At 40.4% G+C, this 23,488-nt stretch overlaps 1 pseudogene; it reads right to left on the reverse strand.

Moving 5' to 3' along the window:
- The window catches only part of LOC138176418 (E3 ubiquitin-protein ligase DTX3L pseudogene), a 49,871-nt pseudogene that overhangs the window by 15,962 nt on the left and 10,421 nt on the right, over window positions 1-23,488 (reverse strand).

Genomic DNA, 23,488 nt, shown 5'->3' on the forward strand with positions numbered 1-23,488 from the left:
TCTCTCTCTCTCTCTCTCTCTCTCTCTCTCTCTCTCTCTCTTTCTCTGTGTGTGTGTCTGTCTGTCCATCTGTCTCTCTCTGTATCTGTCTCTATGTCTCTATCTGCCAGTCTTTTTATCACTCTTTGTCTCTCTGTCTCTCTCTCTCAATAGCATTTGGAGATGGCATTCTGTTAAATGAATGGGGGGAACTGTATGGGACAGGTAAAACTGTGGTTTCTCAGAGACTATCTGTAAAGTAAGTAAGTCCTTAGGCCTTAGGCTTATGTGACTTTGGAACTTTAGAAATCTTTCTATAGAGTTGCTCTATTCTAGTCAGCCCTTCTCACCCAGCTTACCATAAAAGAGTTAAATTTCTATAGAACTGCAAGAATTCCTGAACAAGACTACTGATAAGGAAAACAGGCAGTAACCTTGGGAAAGTTGAGGTAATAACCTTGGGAAGAAGCTCAGACCCTGGTTCTCAGACTAAAACTCCTAGATAATAGTAAAAATAATGAATAATGGAAAGGAGCTGGCAGCAGCAGGTGGATTTGACCAATCAAGGAACAGACAGTAGTCATGGGGCACTCAAGCCAGATAAGAATGTGTCTAGGGTAAAACTGAAGGGGGTTCAGTATTCTGAAGTTGTTACTGCACTTGCAGAGTGGACCTCATGTATCATGTATATTATCTAGCAAGATTAGAGCCTCATTAGTAATAATTATGTTAATGTTTGTAACACTTTTGCTTATTTAACCCAACTTTAGCTTCTATACAGTGGCCTCCTCTCCTGGGCATTATTCCAGTGACTGGACCACCCGCTTCTTGTGAGATTCTAATAAACTTCCTATCTTCACTTTGAGGTCTCAGAGTAGTCAATTTGGGTTAGGGTCTCCGTACCTCACACAGGAACCAACCTTTATACTGAGCTTGCAATAATAATATGGTAGATTGGTAAGAGGAATTTGCTTTAAAACTAAAGTGTCTCATGATACTTACCAGTATCTTTCTCAGAAACATAGAGATAAAGAAGAACCTCAGAAGTAGCTGCATGTGATGGGAATGTAAATATTTAAGATCTTCCCTGCCCCTAGGCTAAAGTGCACCTGGAGCCTGGGGTGGGAGTCTTGTTTTTCAGTAGATACTTTTTGATTGGCCAGTGGGTCCAGAAGGTTGTTACATTCTCTGAGCCAGGAGAAGGCTATATAAACCCTGATTTGAGGCTTTGATTTGGGGCTCACTTTGAGAAGTGTTCTGTGATTTGATCAAACGAGACTCTGGGAAGCCGTTGTTGAGAGCCGCCCAGCTTTGAAAAACCCAGATGTTGATTTCTTATGGATGTAATGGTTGGACATTTTGGAAATCTGTATACTTGATCTGTTTCTCCATCTTGATAATTCTGTCTGTATACTCTGAAGTTCAGGGTGCTGACCTTTTACTCCTGAACTAGGTAAACGATACATATTTGACTGATTAAAGTAAGCTTGTTAACCCATTTTGAGTTGCTTTCCTTTAACAAAGCAGATCGAAGAACCCGTGTTGGCAGCCACCCTAGGGATGCTGGGGTGCTTGCTGATACACTGCACTGGGATTTTAATACAAATATGGGGCATATCCCAAGAACCATATGTTGTGAAAATAAGAATACTAAGCCAATGATTAGAGGACGTCTGACTTTCTTGAAACCAGAGTCAGAGTAGAAAATCAAAAATACACTCTTATAAGATTTAGAGAAATTGTGACTTAAGAAGTTAGGGGAAAAGAAAAGGATTGATATTCAAGGGGAAATCTCTCCCTACAGAAACAGAACAGGTTAAGAAAATGAAACAGATGATTTGGGTTTTACTAGAAGCTCTAAACCAAGTCACTCTGAAATGTAACAGTAGGAAAGCAAACAGGAAGAGAAATGTAGGGCTAGTGACTTGTTAGATGATGACTCACTACCCAGGGAATATCTAACCATAAAGTCTTGAGTGAAGGAAAGGAAAACAGTTGCTGAACAGTTTAGAAATCAAGTCTTATAAGTTAGGTTAAAAACAATAATTAGATGAATTCTTCTCAGTGGTAGCACTGATACTCAATGTTTTATGTCAGCACAAAGACTTCATTAAAAAACCAGAGGAAACAGATGATTCCTGACTGTTAAGAGTCTACCAAATGGGGGCATCCAGGTGGCTCAGTGAGTAAGAGCACTGGCTCCAGTGTCGGGATGACCTGGGGATCAAATCTGGGCTCAGATACTTAGCACCACACCCAGAAATAACTGGCCATGTAACCTTGAGCAAGTTACTTAACCCCAATTGCTTTTTAAAAAAGTCTACCAAATGGATGGCAAATCAATCAGTTGAGACAGAAATGAGGTTAAAATACTGGGAATTAATTGTAAAGATGAAAGATTGGCCCATATGAAAGGCAGTAGCAGAAGAGATTTTAACTTTAAAGCCCCAAAGGACAAATAGCGGGGCAAAGAAGCTAGTTAGATTGTTTGCTTTCTGGAAAAACCACATTCCACATTTTGGTACTATACAAGTACCACTGGACCAATGTCATATGGAAACCTAGAAATTTCATAAGGGGACCAAAATAAAAACATTCATTAAAAGAAGTGGAGGAGGTAGCACAACATGCCATACCCCTTTTGTTGATTTCCTTTAACTCTTTTAGACTGCACAAGCTGAAGGGGGAAAATGAGAAGGCTTACATACGAATAGGATTTTGGTCAAAAAAAGGATAATTGCCCCTCAGATTAGATACATTATTATGGGGGGAAATGGCTCTGTAGGTATAATATGTTGCCATAATCCCAATGCCAAGACCACCCCTCTCTTTTCACTATTCTTTTACTTTTAGGAGACATTCATTTTTTTCCAGAGCTAAGACCCAGCATGCAAGGTGTTCCCTGAGTTTGGCATAAGAAGAATCCTTTGTGCTCACCCTCTGGATGAACTGAACCACAGCAAAAGCTCAGAATTGTTTCACATTAGCCCCAGATGGTCCCTGAGCTTGGACAAGCACCTGCAGGAACCACGTTACAGGCATGAAGCCCTGCTGTCAGTCAGACTTGTCTCATTGTTTCTGATGCCTCCTTATTTGTCATGGCTACAGTTCACTATATGTATCAAGGCTCAGCCTCAATGCAGTCTCCTTGGTATCAAAGAAGACCTTGGCACTTGTGTCTAGTTTCCCTCATTCAATGTATTAAAGAATGCTTTTTTTGCTTATAACCACTGTTAGCTCTTTGGTTTTACTTTATTTTATTTTTCAGAATTAACAGTTGGGGTATTACCTCTGGGAGCACTTTGATATTTTTCAGAGCCACAGAAATTGCATAACTTCCATGACTCCTCAGCCATTTCTTTTGAGGGTTTGACAGTAGAAATGGAGAGCATGACCCAAAGCATGCTACTGACACTTAAAACCCTGATTCTTATATTAGCATGGGCAAAAAGCACCATCAATAATCATCGGAATTGTTACCACCCATCAATGCTGAAATGGAAATGGTATACAAACGAGAGACAAGTCCTTTTCTTGAGGAGATAACAGACCACACTGGTGACATGCCATCTGAGCTACCAGAGAGGAGAATGATGCTGAGTGAAAAAAACCCTTAGAGAGTGGGCCCAAGCCTGACAAGACCTAAAGGACAAATGTACTGCACAGTTCATAGAAGGGATCGTTATTCTCATGAATAACATGAAATGGTGAGCTGCCACCCTCAACCCTTCAGCTGGTGAACAAATGGTTAAAAAGGGGGATGGAAAGTGTATAGTTAAATGAAATCCATGGAGGGCATAGTTGCTTAACATTCCAAAGTTTCTGACAAGATATAATGAATGTAATTAAATTCAAGACAGAGCAAAAGTGATTGTTTTTCCAAACCTTAGACTGCCTTATCAGAACTACTGACATGAAATAATCATCCATGTCAGCTTTGATTGCCAAAGTATTCTGGAATTAAGGAAACATCTGTGTAACTGTTCTATGAACTGCTTGATGCTATTTTGTTGCTGGTATAAATGGAGAACTGGTGGAAGCAGTCTTTGTAATCCCTACCACTTCTTGATACCACCTCTTCACCAGCCTCTAAACATGAGGAGTCCAATATTCCATTGACCTCATACCTTGTACTTTCTTCTGCTAGTGTACTTTGAAGGAAGGTGGCAATGATGAGGTGCAGACTCTGGGAACCCCCTTGAGCTCTCCTTGAATCTTTGAGATACAAGCTCTGGGAACCCCCCTTGAACTCTGATTAAATCATCCCATTTGATGAGGCATTTGCATGAGGCCATAAACCTTACATTGTGGCTGAGCCCAAACCTCTATGACTAGCCTAGACCTCCATTGTCCATCTCCTTCCCACCCTTGAGCCTATCAAAATATCAATCCACCCTTGAACTGGCCTAGCCCACCATTGTCTGTCAGCTCCAGGTAGGCTCCTGCAACTTCCCACCCTTAATCACTCATTGACCTCATCTGATTTCTCCTGAAGACCCTCCACAAACTCCTCCTCTAGACAACCCCTAGATTACTCCCACAATTTTCTGTATATAAAATCCCATCTTGCCTCCATGTATGTGAGAGCACCATAGAAAGACCTAACACAGACTTAATCTGTGTCTAATACAAGTGAACTTTTAATAAACTTTATTTTTCTTTGGCTGAGAAGACTGGAGTCGAATTCATTAGGCAGGACCCGGCATATTGGTATTTTGGGGTCCCCAGAGCAACCCTAGCCCTCTTTATGGGTAACCTGTTCATTTTTATGGTTCCCTGATACCAGAAACACTGCTCATCTCAAGCTCTGCTCCAGCCAGGACTGGAAGGTATGTAAGCCTCTCTCTTTCCCTAGTACCTTGGAAGTGAAGTCATTTCTTTCTTTTTGTTTGTGGTTTGTGTGTGTGTGTGTTTTTTGGGGGGGGGGGCTGACATCTCAGGTCCCATTAGGTCAGACAGCTAGGAGGCTGTTTCATGCTCAGCCTCGAATGGAATAAAAGTGAAAACTTCTCAGCTAACATTCTAGAAATCTGAACAGAATTGTAATAAAGTACCAAAGACCCAGTACTCTGGGCTGGGAGCCTGGGACCCTTGCCTTACTTCCCTGGTCATAAGTTGAAGTTTTTGCTAAGCTTAGCTAAGCATGGGAGGGGAAGCACAGACCCTGAAAATTTAATCATAGGCCCAAATATTCCAGACTTGTTTCCACTGACCACCATCTGACCTGAACAAACATATAATTGGAACTCCTGTTTGGGAACTCCCGGCAGGTCACCATGTCCTAAAATCCCCATGATTCATAAAATATTGTCTGCTTTCATACCTATATTGATATTGTTAGAACATCTATCTTCTGCTTTCATATCTAAGTTGATACTGATGACATATTTTGTCTGTTTTCATGTCCTGTAGACATGTATCTTCTGCTTTTTGATATTACTGACATTTCATCTGCAAATGCCAGCAGATTTTTGCAGTTGAGTTTCTGCCCCTCAGTTCCTAATTAACGCTAACAGGACAGGACAAAGTGGGGGTAGAAGGGGTGGTCTTTTGGGTATATAACCAAGCTTTGGATTTTGTATTTTGCCTCTCTTACTAGACTGCCTCTAGTAGCAAGACCCTCCCTTCTTGCAAGAAGAAATAACTAAATAAATCCTTCCCGTCTCTACTTGGAGATATCTCTGCTTATTTTGTTTTGGGGAAGGGTCATTCTTGTCCCACACAGCCTGATGTCAGGTTCTTGGTCATCTTTGGTTATTTTGGAGAACATGGACATGTGTGCAACTTCTGAAGAATGGGGGACAAGGACAGACACCCCATCTGGAAGTGTAAGCCAGATTCTTTCAAATCTCTCTGTGCTAGGGAACTTGGAAAATTTCAGGTAATTTTTATATTTTTTTGTTTGTTTTTTGAGGCTTACTCTCAAACCTTCCTTTATGGAGGAAGGGAATTACAGGCCCTATGCCTGTAGCTCCCAAAAGTTTGCCTTGGGTTGTCTTTTACAACATTGGAAAACATTTAGTTTCTCTGGAGATCTTAAAAAGGAAAAGTTGTTTGGTTTTTGTTTTTTGTTTTTTGTTTTTTTTTTTGCAACACTGTTAGGTCTAGATATAGCCTAAATGACGATGTGTCTTGTGGCCTGTTTTGGGGACTTTATAAGAGAATACTCTCTTGCAGTTAGAATCATACTGTTGCAAAGAAGGAAGATGGATAGAAATTGCTTACTTAATGGCTTTTGTTGAACTTTCTCAGAACAAGCTTCTCAGGAAAGACTGTGAGATGCTTGAAGCTAGAGCGCCTCCAAAGAGGGGTAATGAGGACCAATTAAATGACCCTTTTCCTACGGCTTCAGCCCCAGCCCTTCCCCCCTCAGCAACTCCTGCTCAGATCACTGAGGCAGCTCCCCCAGCCCCTTCTACTGTACCCCAACCCTTTTTCCCTTGGTTCCCCTTCCCTTTCCCTCTAGCCCAACAACCCTCATTTCTTGACTCCTACACCATCCATATCTCCTACCCTGCATCTCCCAGCATGGCCCCTTCCCCCTCTGGGACCCCTGCTCATGTCCCAGCCACTGGTCAGGCTGAAGTGCCTCCCCCTGTGGTCCCTCCCCATGAGGAAACACCCACTCTGCCCTCAGGCCCTACCCTTCAGTCATTCATAGAGGTATCTCCTGACCCCTTCTCCTTCTCAGATGCCAGCTGACCTTCCTCCTTGCCAGCCAGATCCCCCAGTCTTGCAGTCTGATCCAATTCAGCCAGGACCCCCCAGTTACTCTCTCACAGGAAGTAGGACTTCCACTCTCCCTTCCCAAGCTTCTGTTCCCACACAGCCTTCAGGGCTTTTTCCCTTAAGGGAAGCAGCTCTCTCATCAGGTAGTACAACTAGAATGCATGTCCCATTCTCCATTTCAGATCTCAACCAAATTAAAGAAAAGTTGGGTAAGTTATCCTAAAACCCAACAAAGTTTATTGAAGGCTTTTGGGACGTATCCATGCAATTTGAGCTTTCTTGGGGTGGTTTGCACATCTTCTTCTCTACCTGTTGTTCCACTGAGGAGAAGAGGAGAATCTGGGAACAAGCCCCAAAATTTGGGTATCGTTTTGCTAGCAATGACTCCAGAAAATATCCCCCAGGAACAGCTGCTGATCCCACTAGTGACCAAGGATTGGATTGATAAAATCCCAAATCTGGGATGATAGGGAGAAGAGAGACTATATGGTACTTTGCCTGTCAGAAGGCCTAAGAACTGCATTTCAAAAGCAAGTAAATTATCAGAAAGTTAGAGAAATTTCTCAGACAAATAGAGAAAACCCTGCCCTTTTCCTGGATAGACTTGTAGAAGCTATTAAAAAGTCTACAAATTTAGATCCTGACTCTATAGAAGGGGCAGCAATCCCTAACATGTATTTTGTTAGTCAGTCTGCCCCAGATATTAAGAAGAAACTGTAGAAATTGACAATGGGACCCCAAACACCTCAGGCCCAGTTACAGGAGACGGCCTTTGGAGTCTTTAATAACAGAGACCTTGTTGCAGCAGAGGAGAAAGAACACAGGGAATGAACCAGAGACTGAGAACAAGCTCAATTCTTGGCTGCTGCCATGGCCAGGAAAAGCCCCTCCAGGAGGCCCCCTTGGAGGAAGCCCAGTCACTTGGGCAGGGGAAAACCTGCTTTCGATGCCACTAGGAGGGTCACTGGTCCAAGAAGTGCCCCTCTAGGGCACCCCCCCCAGAGGGAGCCCCAGGAACCATCACCTCGAGAACTATGCCCATCTGACCAGGAGGGACATTGGAGGAAGGGTTGTCCCTGAGGCTGAAAAAGTGGTAGAGCCGCCTCCTAGTACCCTGTCTTCCAGTCTTACTGAACTTTTGGGCAAGCATAGAGGATGAAGGTAAGGTCACTCGCTTTATTATGGCTAAGTTCTCTGTTCTAACCAATTGGTTCTACCCTTCCCTTGACTACTCAGGTCAGGGGCATGGAAGGGGAAACTTAAGCGATGCTTCCAGACATAACCAGTCTCCTGCCTATTTGAGGATGTGTTCTTTGAACACTCCTTCCTTGTGCTCTCTTCTTATCCAGTCCCCTTGTTGGGAAGGGACCTGTTGCTGAAATTGGGAAGCCAATTTTCTCTAGCTAAGCCTCCCAGATCTCCCCATGTTTCCTCAGGAGTGTGGGAGATAGTTGAGTAAATTGTTTGGGATCAGGAAATTCCTGTGTGAGCTATTTCTGCCAAACCAGCATTTGTTTTTGACTCCTAGATTCTAAAGTGTCCCCTCATCGAGGTCTATATCCAATTAAATCCAAAGCCTGTGACAGAATGCAACCATTAATTGCTACTCAAGGCCCTGCCTGACTGATTCTGTCTAGAGTGGTGCCCAGACCACCAGGTGAAAGCTTTTGAAATTTGAAATCTAAATTGACCAACACTCCAGCTTTACCCAATATAGAAGAATCCTTTTACTCTCTGTGATGATGGAAGGAGACAACAGGCTTTGGGAGTTGTTGCCTGTTTTTGAAAACTATCAGATTCTGTGGCTGCTATTGTTTTCCATGTGCTAAATGTCCATGGATCAATTTGGAAAGGAAAGGGATATCTGACAGTGTTTTGGCCTTGCCACAGTCATCTTTAATTCCTACCAGGGAAATTGTCCTTTGTCTATTTTTTTTGGTGCCTGTTTGCTTAACCTCCTTGCCAGGTTTGTCTCCTCCAGGGTTCAAGCCATCAACCTCCAGATGAACACTAAGGCTATGCAAATCTCTGATGGAAATCCAAGCTTTCTAGCCACTGGACCTGGTATCATCCAAGTTCCAGAGTCTGACCCCTTTGAATGGGACCCAGAGAGGCAGGGAGAGCTCTATGCCCCTTGCCAGCAGGAAGCACTTTCAGAAGATGAGACCTTCGCCCTTTACCCAAAGGAATTTGGGTCCCATTTGTTTGAGAGGGGAATGATGAGGCGCAGGCTCTGGGAACCCCTTTGAGTTCTCCTTGAATCTTTGAGATACAAGCTCTGGGAACCCCCCTTGAACTCTGATTAAATCATCCCATTTGATGAGGCATTTGCATGAGGCCATAAGCCTTACATTGTGGCTGGGCTCAAACCTCTATGACTAGCCTAGCCCTCCATTGTCCATCTCCTTCCCACCCCTGAGCCTATCAAAATATCAATCCACCCTTGAACTGGCCTGGCCCACCATTGTCTGTCGGCTCCAGGTAGGCTCCTGCAACTTTCCACCCTTAATCACTCATTGACCTCATCTGATTTCTCCTGAAGACCCTCCACAAACTCCTCCTCTAGACCACCCATAGATTCCTCCCACAACTTTCTGTATAAAAGATCCTATCTTACATCCATGTATGTGAGAGCACCATATAATGACCTAACACAGACTTACTCTGTGTCTAATACAAGTGAACTTTTAATAAACTTTACTTTTCTTTGGCTAAGACTTGAGTCGAATTCATTAGGCAGGACCCAGCATGTTGGTTTTTTTGGGGTCTCCAGAGCAACCCTAACCCTCTTTATGGGTAACCTTTTCAGCAAGACACCTGGCATCTTCCATTTGCCCCAAAGGACTTCCCCCTACATGGGAATCTACCACTTCCTACTACTCACTCTTCATCAGCTTCTTCATTTGAGAAGAGGAGACTAACATTCCTCTAACTCCATTCCTTGTGCTTTTCCATCCCCTACTGGGCACAACATGTCCCCTATGGGAAGGTGGCAAGGGGCCATATCAGAAGTCTTCCATCTGGAGGGGCTAGGTGGCACAGTGAGTAGAGAACCTACCCTGGAGTCAGGAGGACTTGAGTTCAAATCTGGCCTCAGACACTTAACACAAAAACTAGCCGTGCGACCTTGGGCAAGTTACTTAACCCCAATTGCTCTCCAAAAAGAAAAAAAAAGTCTTCCATCTGTCCCAAACCAACAACTTCCATCTGTAAAAGCACAAGGCAACTTCTACCCAATATTGCCAGCCCAGTCTCTCAACTAAGATCTGGAGAATCTCTGGGCCAAAGAGGAAGAACCTACCTTTTTGCATCAGGTCTTCCACCTCCTGCTGTGCCTGTCTCTCGAGGGAAGAGGAAAGTTGGTAGGGAATGGAACTTTTGTCTCTCATTGCACAGGTGTGATTTTCACCTCTTGCTGTACCCTTTTCCTGCCCAATCTGCACCCGTCAGAGGGAAGAGGACTAGAGAAGCACGGTTTTCCATCTGACCATATGAATGTGTGCCTCCCATCTCAGACTGCACTTCCTCCAGCCTTATCTCCAGGCTCCACTGGGAAGAGGAGTGGTGAATGGTGCCCTCTACTCAGTAATGAATATTCTTACACTTCATCATACCCTTCTCATCTCAGTGATTCTGAACCCCTGAAGATCATCATCCAAACCACATTCCATACCCCCTACAAACCAATTACTTATCCCCATCCCCCTCAACCTTCTTACCCTAAGTAACTCTCACACCACCCAACCCTTCCACTGTGCCTTGTGGAAAACCTGTTCATAGGCAACACATTTCCCTTTATCCTAAATCATTATTTCTCCTATTCCTTCAGTATATAAGTGTTACAGAAACCTGGTCACCCTTTCCAGCACTGGCTGCACCTTCTCTCATTCTCCTCACTTCCCCGGTAGAAGCAGAGTTAAAGTACTCCTTGCTCCTCATTGCCACTTCCAGATTCTTCCCCTACCTGACACTCAACAACCTCTCTCCCTTGAGGTTCATGCTGTTCATATCTACCATCCAATCAAAACCCTGGTAGCTGAAATTTAACCCTTACAAAACAGAACTCATTATGTTTCCCCTTAAACTTCCCCCTCCCTCCTACCTTTCCTATTACAGGAGGGGGCAATACCATCTTCCCAGTACTTCAGGCTCCCAACCTAAGAGACCTCTTTGACCCCTCACTATCTCTCCCCCTTCATATCTAATATGTTGCCAAGACCTGTCAACTTCACCTCTGTAATATCTCTTGAGTATGCCCCCTTCTCTTCTCTGACATGGTGCAGACCCTCATCACCCCATGGCTGGACTGCTGCAGTAGCCTGTTGGAGGGTCTGCTATTTCAAGCCTCTCCCCACTCCAATCCATCTTCCATTCCTCCACTAAAGTGCTTTTTCTAAAGATTTTCCAGGTCCTATAATGTCACTCCCTGAGCCCCAACTCCCCCAGTAACTCCCAGTGGCTCCCTATTGTTTCCAAGAGCAAATAAAAAATGCTCTGTCTGGCAAAGTCCTTCATTTCCTAGCCACCTTCTAGCTTTCCAGTCTTCTCATTTATTACTCCCTACCATGTATTCTTCAGTCCAGCGACTTTGGTTACCTAAATGTTCCACAAATGGGCCACATTATCTGTGAACATTTTCTCTGTCTCCCTCTCATGCCAGGACTTCCTCATCTCCCCCAACTGACTTCCCTGACTTCCTTTACTTCTCAACAAAAGTCTCATCTTTTAAAGGAACAATTTCTCAGTCCCGTTGGATTCTAGTGCCTTGTCTTATTTTCTAGTTATTCTGTATATAATTGGTTTATGTTTGTTTTGCATTTGTCTCCCCCACTAAATTGTAAGCTCCCGGAGGGCAAGGATTGTCTTTTGCCTCTTCTTGTATCTCCAGTGCAGAAGTACAGTGCCTAGCACACAGTAGGAGCAAAATGTCAATAGACTGATAGCAGACTGCCTATATGTACATACTTTGGATGATTTCCCCCCCTTTTCAAACATTTTATTCTCTTTCAAGAATTGTCACTATATAAGTTCATTCCAACCTGAAAATTTGACTGACTAGACAGAATTCTCAGGCACTATAAAGGAGTGGTGAGTGGACTCCCTGTAGGTATTTCATGACCACTTTCTAGCAGGTAAGTGATGCTGACTTTTTTTTGCCTTTTTTTAGGGCAATTGGGGTTAAGTGACTTGCCCAAGGTGACACAGCTAGTTTTTGTGTTAAGTGAGGTTGGATTTGAACTCAGGTCCTCCTGACTCCAGGGCTGGTGCTCTATTCACTGTGCCACTTAGCCACCACTACTCTGACTTTCTAATAAGTCTCAGTTCCAGGACTCCATCAACCAAAGACTTGGCAAGTAAAGAGTTGTGGGAAGAATTAGAGATTAAGTATAAGAAAATGAGTAGTGCGTGCTCCAAAAAGATCCTGTCTGGATCTCCACTAGCTAAAATGGTGGAGAAACATGGAAAGCTTTGTTCATTGCTGGTGGGTCTCTATCTCAAGAGGTTAATAATATTTCTGTCCTGTGTGTCATGTTTCTATTCATGAAAATCCAGATTTGCAGTGCCTAGAGGAATATTCATTTGAAGTAGGTAAGCTAGCATACTCAATGGGATTTTGAGAAACAATATCCAAAACAAAGGGATTACTGGTATCTTTGAAGTGGGTGTTATGCTTCCAACAAACTTAAGTAGGATTTGGATAGTCAGAAGAAAAAGTGGAAGAAGAGGTAAGGCAGTTAAAAGCTCTCACACTCTCTCCAAATCCTCTGTTCAAACATGACCTTTATTGGAAAATCGTGGTTTTTGCTATCACTTAATTCACCTGTTGATCTGGTGGGAAGAGACCATCTGTCTAAATTATACACACACACATATTCTGTATATCCTGTACCCCAAAGAGAATTTTTTGGAACTTCAGTAGGAAAAGGTCAATTTAGGTACTATGTTGCTTCAGGTTCAGGAAGAAGCTAAAGCAAAGTGGCTGTTTCACCCCAGGTTGGAAAAGAACTCTTAAATTAAGGAAACTTTGTATTGTGGGCCCAGTTTAGGAATAATTCTGGCTCTACAAAAGGAACTGAACCCATTACAATTAGTTATTCCGTGGATACAATTCCCTTTGTCTAAAGCTCAAATTAGAAGAATACTTTTAGTAATTGAAGATTTAGAGAAATAAGGAATTTTTTAAAAGGCAGTACCCTTGTAGTACCCAATTTTACTGGAAAAAAGAAGGAAAATTAAAGTTATCCTGTGTATGGGGTTTCTCCAAATTCAAGCATTCCTGTGATTCACCTACTAACTTTCATAGACATTTGCTAAAAATTTAAAGTTGTTTATTCTACCAAAGGATCCACCTTAATTCATTATACCTTTCCAGCCTTCAGTCTGTGCTTGGCTACCTAATAATTTTGGCTCCTGCATTCTCTACACTTGAGACTCAAGCATCTTCCTGACTCACAAGAGGGAATTACTGATTTGTGCCTCAAAAAGATATGAGAATAGATGAATTTGTTTACATACTAAATCATCAATCTCTCTCTCATTTTGGAATGATTTTAATTGAAATATAAACAAAAAAGAAAATAAGGAAATGAAAAAACTGCATGGGAAATGAGATCAGAAAGACATCTGACATCTTCTAAATGGGATTGCAATAGAACACACTCATTTCCTAGTAACGAATGGAACTTCTATGAAAATTGACGATGTCAATTTAGGGCACTGAGGTATTGCAAATAAATGTCAAAACATATACATAGTTAATAAATTCTTTACAAACCATAACTTTTTTCTGATGATTACACAGCTTTGACTTTATTAGAAGTATTTGACACATCCATTAAATCATGTCTCCTCTAACAGAAGCAAGAGGCATAATGATTTAATTATTTAGAGAAGCAACTAGATATCATTTGAGCTACAACACCTAGCCTTCTGCACTGGGGCAATAGTGTATCTCTATCACCAATAAGCTGTTTATAACTGAGAAAGAAGCCTGTATCATAGGTTCTCTTTCTTTCTCTAAGCAATGCAACAGGCCCCAGTATTTCAGCTCTTAATAAATATTTCTGCTTAGTTTTTGTAGCAAATACAAAAGGTGGACACATTCAGAGATGAAAGGGCATTTCATCTGTTGCCCCACAACTACACTTTTGAGGGGGCACCATGAATAATGACAAATTGAATAAACAATTTTATGGAGGTAAAAGTGGGAAAATACTTGGGTATGAATGTGTTCTCATTAAAACTAGACAAACAGCAATTGCCACAAAGTGTACCCCAAAAGGTGAGCTAAGAATGCAGAGAACCAGGGCAGCACACAAGTCAATGCCAGTAGCCTACTAATCTGGAAATTCTGTTTCCCAGGTCAATGAGCTTGCCCATGGTCAGTCAGTCTACAAGTATCTATTAAGTGCCTATTATATTCTAGGCACTGTGCTAAGTGCTGGGAATAGGCAGCAAGAAGGCCAAAGACAGTCTCTGCTCTCAAGTAGCTCATAGTCTAATGGGGAAGACAATATGCAAACAACTATATATAAACAAGCTGCATACAGGACAAATTGGAGTTAACCCACACAAGAAAAGCACTAGTATTAAGGGGGTTTGGGAAAGGCTTCAGTCAAAAGTTGAGATTTTAGATAGGACTTAAAACAAGTCAGGGAAGCCAGTAGGAGGAAATTAGGAGGGGAAAGAATTCCAGGGATGGTGGATACCAGTGAAATTGTACAATCTGGGGAAATGATGTTTCTTGTTGCAGGGAATGTCAAGGAGGCCCTTATCACTGAATCACAGAGTACATAGTGGGGGAGTAAAGGGAGGGGCAAGGTTATGAAGGGCTTTGAATGACAAACAAACGACTTTCTATTTGTTCCTGAAAGTGACTGAAAGTCACTGGACTTGATCGACGACAGAAATATCTTTCTTCCCTCCTCAATTTACATTTGGATAGTTCTTTCTGAAGTGAAGAACTCATGTAAGTATTTGGAGACTAAAATTCTTCAAGATGTCTTCCAATCTTCTTAAAGTTCTTGGTTACCATTCCAATTAGAAGGGAGCAAGCTCTGGTGAGTTCCGAGCCCACAAACTGCTTACCACAAATAATGTGAATGGATCTGAGGGTCAGTCATCATCTTGTGCAAGTGGTACAATGGAGGATTCTTTAACTCCAGCATCCCTGGGGACAGCAAACTGGAAACAGGCAGGAAAGCACTGAGAAATACACTTTTGGTTGTCACTAGATCAACTTTTACATTCCTACCAGTCTCTCAGTTAGCTTAAATTAAAAAAAAAAACTCCAAGAAATTAGACAAATTAGCAGATAGCAGTCCATTCCTTTCACCCCTAAACAAACTAATTTCTTCTCAAGTTCTTTCATTCTCTCTAAACGATGCCTACACACATGTATTTTGATGATCACTTTGATTTCTTTCCATAGCTACAGCTTTTGCAAGCCTAGCTCTGCAGGCATCCTTGAAGTCGGCACTCTTACTCAATTCCTTTTGCCTTCAGTTCCTGCTTGACGCGCTGCAGATAGTTGGGATCAGGGTAACCAAAGTTTTCTGGCCCACCGTATTGGAGAGTTTTGTGGTGAATATCATTCCAGGTGATCACATCATTGACTCCTACTGTCTGAGACTGTCCTACGGTGAAAATCAACTTTTGGTCAAAAGCTCTTCTGAGGAGATTCAAAACCTGCTGTCCTTCTTCATTATTTGGCAAGTATGCCACCCGTCTTGTTCCTTCATAGCGTTTTCCCGGGTTGGGATGATCTTGTGTCTGTATGCCTCCCTGCATGTCATACTGAATCACAATAGTGCCACAGGAATTATAACCTGGAAGTGAAGATGTTCTGTAAGAGGTTGTCATCGTTCCATCTGGCTGATTCCCTTTCACCACTTGATAAGAAGTCTGGCACACAGGGCACACTGGCTTACGTTTCATGGCCTCTCTGATACAAGGGCCACAGAACTCATGCTTGCACTTTGGGAGGACTTCTTTGTGATGAATGATTTCCAGACAGATGCTACACTCTTCCTCTTCTTCCTCCATTTCCTCTTTTCCTAAGTCCCCACTGCTAGGCAATCCCTTGGAGACAGGTGGGATTTTGTTTGAGGATTTTGGTTTTTTATTCGAATTCCCTTTAAGAGAAGGAGCTGACTTTTGTCTCTGTTGGGCATGACCATCAATATTAAAATATCTCTTAACATATTTCACTGCTTCGGTAAGGTACTTGGGCAAACCAGTCAGTGTCAGTTGTTGTTCACACCACTCCAAGTTTACGTGGGGGTAATTTATTTCAAAGTCATCCAGGAATGGCTTCTCAGGCCGTTTTTTCTCTTTGTGTAGTGGTTTCAGGCTAACTACCTCTTTGACAATCTGCGGTAAGAGCGTCTGAAAGACCTCAGTAAAATCTTCATAAGCAAGTTCAGAGAGGTCTAAGTCTCTGTGCTTTGGTTTAAACATGATGATGGTTTTCCTTGTTCGGGGTTTGTTCACCACTTCCATTACAGTGTCATATTTTTTCTCTATTTCTCTGATTTCTTGGTACAGAAGACGTAAGTAAACAGTATCAACCTCAATTTCATTCTTCATTGTGTTTTGGGTAAGCATCATTTCCAGAGGTTGTTTTCGGGAGAAGTTGGCTTCAATGAAACGTTGAGCTCCTAAGATATCCTGTGGGTTTCCCCAGAGGATTAAGACTTTTCCTTCTGCTTTGATTCGGAGGCTTTTAAACATGTTAGTCAGTATTTTTTGGACATTAAGGGCCAGTTTACCATCAGTGAAATGAACCTCCTGACGAGTCACATTCTGTATTTCCTTCTGAAACACTCTGGTAAAAGCTTCTTGAGCTGCTTTTCTGTCCCCAGTCTTAGACGGCTCGAAGTCTAAACACACATTACCCATAGGACATGATACAATACTTCTGATATGTACTTGATGCTCACTTTCTATTCTGCCCAGAGTTTCAGCATAGAAACATTTGAAATATTCATACAAATGAGAAGGAACTGAGATAAGGTCTGACTCTTCTTCTGTTTTGCGTTTTGGGTTTGAGGGAAGAACAGAAATATCAGAGTCATTTGGCATAATGTGCTTGATTTCTCTTGCTGAGGCTGAGTTGGAAGAATCATCTTTCTGGTCATTTTCCAGCATCCTATCACTTAAGAACTCATACATTTTTTCAATATCTTGGTAATCACCAATCACTGTCTCAGTTCCTTCATGGCCTTTCTGTATTTTGAGATTTGGCCAGAGGTTAATAATTTTATCCTTTTGGTCTTTGGAAAGCTTGAAGTTCAGGTCGACCTCCACATCGAGAAATATTTTTTGAGTGAAGGAATTAGAGGAGCCAAGAGCACCTCCTTCTTCTGGCAGTGACTGAGTCTGAGAGGGAAGCTGGTTTATCTCCAAAATGTTCTCTCCTAGGTCTTCATTTGTTTCTAGGTAGATGTTCACGTGTAAGGCATCACCCATCACCAAAGAGTGATCTTTCTTTGCTATGACACCTTCCTTTGCTTGTCGTTTATAAAACTCTACCCAGAAAGTACCTTCTCGGGGACCAGCTTTGACCCTGCACTTGCCTCCCCCGGACCTCCATGGGTTCTGGAAATACTTTTGCAGCTTCTTCTCTATTCCAAAGCAGCTCTCAGACACCCGGACCAGGACCCGGTACAGCGGGCTGTGGGCAAGGCTGCCAGTAGCCATCAGGGCAGGGTAGGGACTGCAACGTTTGCTTGCTGTGCTCTGGAGGGGGAAACTAAGGAGCAGAGAGGAGAAAGGAAAAGGTGCTGTCAGCTCCCTACCCCCCCCCACCTCTCTGCCCAGACTATAACTTAAAAGAAATAGTAATTGGTTAAGACAGCACAAACATAAGACCAAATGGTAACTTCACAATGAAATACTAAATAATGACAAGTTCAAAGAATAAATTTTTTATAAAAAAGTATTATTCAAAAAATGAGGATGAGGATGATGAAGAAGAAGAAACAATATACAACAATTTTCAGGATATAGATAGAGCAGACCTCAGGAGAAAAAAACAAACTTATCCTTACAAACATACATTAAAAACGTAGAAGATAAGAGGAATAGTGAACTGAATATGCATTGAAAAAATTTGAAAGCCAACAAATAAACAAGCTTAAAATAAGGACAAAGATATTAAAAAATAGAAGATAAACATATAAATTGAAAGCAAATATACTCCAAAGAAATGATATCTAAAATTAACAGCTAGTTCCTTGAAAAGAATAATGAACTTGAAAAACCTTTAGCTAATCTGATTAAAAAGAAAAGAAAAGGGGTGGCCAGGTAGCACAGCAAGCAAGAGCACTGGCTCCAGTGTCGGGATGACCTGGGGATCAAATCCAGGCTCAGACACTTAGCACCCACCCAGAAACACTTGGCCGTGTAACCTTGAGCAAATTACTTAACCCCGATTGCTTAAAAAAAAAAAAGAAAGAAAAGAGAAAATCAAATCAATGAAATAGCAAATGAGCAAAGGAAACTATCAACAAAACCAGAAGGGGAAAAATAATCAGCATATTATGTACAGTGTTAACCAAAACAATATCACAAATCCATGATACATGTGTCGAAACTGAATTTATTACAAGAGAAAAGACACATGCATGTAAGAACTCCCTACACAAAGGAGCCAAGCAGTATAGTGAAAGCCTTGTTGGTATTTAAGTTAACAGGGAAAATGGGAAGTCATAGCAGAGGGAAAAGCACCAATTTCCTCCCAAAGGGGAGAAGAAAGCATGAATAAATAAAATTACAAAAGGAGCATTCTTTTACCTTGGAAACTGCTAGACCATGAAGATATGATGGTCTGCTTATCTCCAAGGATCCTAGCTGCAAAAAAAAGAGTTTCTCAATCTGGTGCAGACTGACTAGTGCCTTTCTTGACTCCTATGGACACACAGGGGATCCAGCTTGGGTTGCAGAAAACAAATCAAGTCAACTCAGGGGGCTTCATCCTTGACACATTCAGGGCCTCTTACATACTACAGGTCCAGTATTTCTGCAAAATATGGCAACTCAAAAAGAGAAGTTCAATGGACACCTTAATATCTCCACACTCCCATTGGTCAAAAGCAACCACTAGGTATGCTGATGACCACAGAGAGTGCACTTGGTAAAAATATTATCATGGATACTATCCAGAAATGGTCTCTGAATGCAAGAGAAAGAAATGCTTCACAAGGGTAAAGGTCAACAGATAGAAAGCTAACAAGAGACCTTGCTTGTACACTTTTACATCTTGCAGCTGACACAGGGTATTTCCAGTTACAGAGAGATCAGAATCAGAACCATAAACAAAGCACATAGTAAGAATGTTCAAAATTAGGGTTAATCCAGATGGGGAAATTATACACCATCCAGAAAACCAAGAGAACTTAGTTAACAGATAAAGAAAATTAAAACCAAAGGGGTATAATAATGGACATCAATATTAACAACCCTTCCCGATATCTACTCAATCAACTCATTTTTTCTTGGATCTCAGACGTCCCATGCAGTTGTAGGATCCCTGGCACATCTCTTCTTGGAGCAGTCTGTAAAATATCATGTCCTCAGGGGCATCACTTCAGTGGACTTTCTTTCTGGTTCCAAGTTACTTTTAAAGACTCAGACATTTCTGCTAAAATCTTCTACAAAACAGATCTCAATACAAGATTTCCATACTAGTCACAAAGTTTACTTCTCTAACAACTACTACATGTGGTAAAAACTAGTTTGACCCTCATGGTTCTGATCTAATCAGTAATAGATGGACAAAGGCAACATCAAATTAGAAGCCCATAGTTTACCTGAAACTTCAAAGAATTTAGGTTATAAATACCTCATGCTGTTTCTATTTTTATCTAAACTCTGTACTTGACATAAACATTAACAACAAGCTAAAGGGTTACTGTTACATTAACATACGTAAGACATTCAAATACAAATGAAATATTTTAAATACCACAGAAGGCAGAACTCTTAAAACCTTCCAAATTATACACACACACACATATTTGAGCTCATTTTATCAAAATTTTTCTCAATTATTTTACTTTATAATTTTTATTTTAATTGTTAATTATTTTAGAACTCCAAATCTAAATACCACTTAATTCCAATTCAATGCAATTATTCAATTGCCTCCTTAGGGGGAACAGAGACAGAGAAGGATCTAATCCTCACATATATTACAGAATACTTCTTATAAGAAGATGACCTATGACAAACAAATCAATTTACATAAAAGTTACCAAGTTAACTTCAACTGTAGTAAATATTTGGGATGGGATGTGGAGATACACTAAAGTAATGAGTTTCAAAACAGTGTATATCAAATAAATTTGTTTATAATAAAATATGTTTTTACCACAGGAAACAACAGTTGTTACTTCCACATTAAATAAGAATTTGAAATACAATTGACTTTTCCATTGATGTAACACAAATTATTCCCTAAGTTACTCTTTTCTAAGAGAACTAATTGCACTAAATTTTATTTCCTCAAACCAAATTGAAAATGTTTCTGATTCCATTTAAATTATTAATAGAATAATGGCTTTGTCCTACTGTTGCATCAACACCTAATTATTCCGACATCATTTTGAAATATTTAAGGACATATATATATATGTATATATATATATATATACATATATACACAGAGAGAGAGAGAGAGATAGTAACAGGCAGATAACTAAACCAATTACTCATTTAATAAGTTGTTTAGGATATAGAAAGGACTATAATTCTAGGCTGAATAGCTCAGATCTTACACACATGCATTTCCTTATAGTAACTCAGATGTGTTCCAGGCTTAGTCTATGGGATAATGATTTAACACTGTAAATTTTTTTTCACAAGCTTCTCTTACTTTTGTCTAATTATTTCCATAGTATTTGGAAAATAAGAGCTCTTCCAGGGACTTAATCTTATATATGACTATTTAAGTATTAGCAGGCAGATAAGAAGCCCAAATACTAAGTTACTTAATTGTTTGAATTATGGAATGACTACACATTTAGACTGGAAACAGAAGTTCTTACATACTTTCATTGTGTTCCTACCTTGTACTGACCACTTGCTGATTATAGAAATTTGCTATAAAAGGAAAAAGCCCGGATATTATTCTAACAACATCAAAACTGGTCCTTAATGATTCAATACATATATGACAGGATAAAGCATCCTTAGCTTTGTTTGACTTCAGGTAAGAGTCACAGTTGATAACCAATCATGCAGTAACAATTCCACCACGTAGCCAGACTCAGGAATAGCCATGCAGGAAATATTCCTGTTCAAAAGGAAGGAACATAATAGGAAACAGCCAGAAAGATCCTACATTTGTCCTCTTGGCTTTTTCCCAGATACAGACCTCCACCTATAAGAGCTCAAGATCACATTCGCTCTGAGTAGCTTGTGGCATTTCTCTCAAATGGTGGTGGATTATTGACTTAATAATCCATCAGACAATTATACTTGAATTCAAAACTCATAACAATATCAATTACAGTCCCAAGAACTTTTACCTCAAATGGCAAGTTTCACTAATCACAGCTTAGGGCTAGATACAGGGTTGGTTTGTTTGGTTTTCACTCCTATAATATTGTAATAAGAAATATAAATTTTACCAGGACTCACACATACATGAGCGATTGCATTTAACATTCTTTACTTTTTTTCTTTTCTTCTCCTTGAGCTTGGATGCATTCTGGCATAAGGATCAATCACTAGAAATCACTTCTATAGGGGCGGCTAGGTGGTGCAGCAAATAGGGCACCGGCCCTGGAGTCAGGAGGACCTGAGTTCAAATCTGACCTCAGACACTTAACACAAAAAAATTAGCCATGTGACCTTGGGCAAGTCACTTAACCCCAATTGCCCTACAAAAAGCAAAAAAAAAAAAGAAATCACTTCTATATTATACACAAACTTGTAAATTCTCAGCCAGTCAATTTCATTGTTCAGGAACATCATACCCTATAACAAGCTCTTTGCCCAGGGCTGGTCACCTTACCCACACAAATGGTTTCAAGGAATCTGGCAAGTTTACAAAAATAAACAGAGTCTATGTTTTTTTCTTTATACCTCTTCTCACCCAGTAATCAATTACCAATTTTCCCTTTCAAAATACCTATATAAGTACTTGATAGGCTTTAACATTATGACAATAATCCCAAATAACTTAGTTAACAATCTTACCACTTTCATAACTGATAGCCAAATAATTATAACTGTAACTTCCCCTTAACTATAGGCAATGATGAAAATTTTCAGTTTCCTAACTTGCAATTACAAAACATTATAAAACAGGGTTACCAGGGCAGATAAAATAATATAATAGTTTCAAACAATTTTTTCTACCTTTTTTAGTCATTCAGTTCATACTCTAATAATATCCAAATTATGAAAAAAAACTGTTCTTCTCATGACATAATTGGTACAATAGGTTACAAATTTTACAATATAAGACAATTTAGAAAAATAACAACACCATAAACAATAGTATGTATTTGAGATTTAAAATAAACCCATTAACAATTAGGTGACCTCAATTTAGTTGAATGCATTTCCAAATTACCTTACACAGAAAATAATTTTATCACCACTGATATGATATATCACCACTGTATGCTGATCACATCTAAAACCTGTATAAAGTCATCATGTCTGAAGCAATTACATTTAATTAAATAAATAATAATAGCAGTTAACATTCATATAATGCTTGCCCTATGCCAGACATTGTGTTAAGTGCTTACAGTCATGATCCTCACAACAACCATTGGAGGTGGTTGCTATTATTATCCCCTTACAGATTAGGAAACTGAGGTAAATAGATGTGATGTAACTTGCTTAAGGTAACCCATTTAACAAAATTTCAGATCCATGCATTTTCCCCATTTGTCTGAATGCCAAATAGTATAATAAATTCTGATGTATCATAAACTTCTCATGAGTCACTAACTTAAAATAAGATCAGAAAAAAATTTAATTACACATGGATCTATTCTCCAAATGTTGTAATTGTCATTGTTGTTGTTGTTGCTTGTCCTTTGCTATTGAAGAGGACCAATGACATCAGTCATTGTCTTAACTTGAAAGTGAATTGGATTTAAGTGACTCAGGGCTGTGCCAATTCATCAACCTAACTCAGCCTTACTTTCTCCTCCAGGGTCATCTGAACCCAGTGTCAAGACATAAGTCAGGAGAACTGGAGATGACCCCAGATGCAATGGGAAACCTTGGCCTTTTTAAGCTAAGGTCTTTCCCAAGTCTCAGTTTGTCTGAGACAATATCCATTCAATAATTTAAGGCTAGGTAAGAAATGAGGCAAAAGATGGCCTAGTGTACTGACTAAAAGAAAAAAAAATCAAACTAAGAGGTGAAAAGCATCAGGGTTTCTGGCCAGAAAAGAAATAAAATTTCTATTTATACTCAATCTGAGTCATCAAAACCAAATGACCAAGAGAGGCTTAGGTTGGGATGTATTATTGGCTAACCAGAGTGATTTGGGTTTATGGCATGGCACAATAGCTCCATTTGAATCCCAATGGGCTTTATCAGAGCCTGGTTTTCGACAGTTCTATTTCAATAACTTATAAATGAAACTACTTGGAACAAAAGAGTTAATTGTCCCATTTTTTAAAATGATAAAATAAGTAGGAAAGAGAAAAAAATCTAGCTCCTAAACCCCAAGAGATCTTAAGTGATCAAAATTTAAATTCCTTTTGGCAGAGCACCCACATGTAAGGGAGGGAGGGAGGGAGGGAGGGAG

The sequence above is a fragment of the Petaurus breviceps genome, unplaced genomic scaffold (genome assembly GCF_028583685.1).
Source record: "Petaurus breviceps papuanus isolate PSGF00001 unplaced genomic scaffold, PetGlider_PUasm1.0 88903, whole genome shotgun sequence".
Taxonomy (NCBI): Eukaryota; Metazoa; Chordata; class Mammalia; order Diprotodontia; family Petauridae; genus Petaurus; species Petaurus breviceps.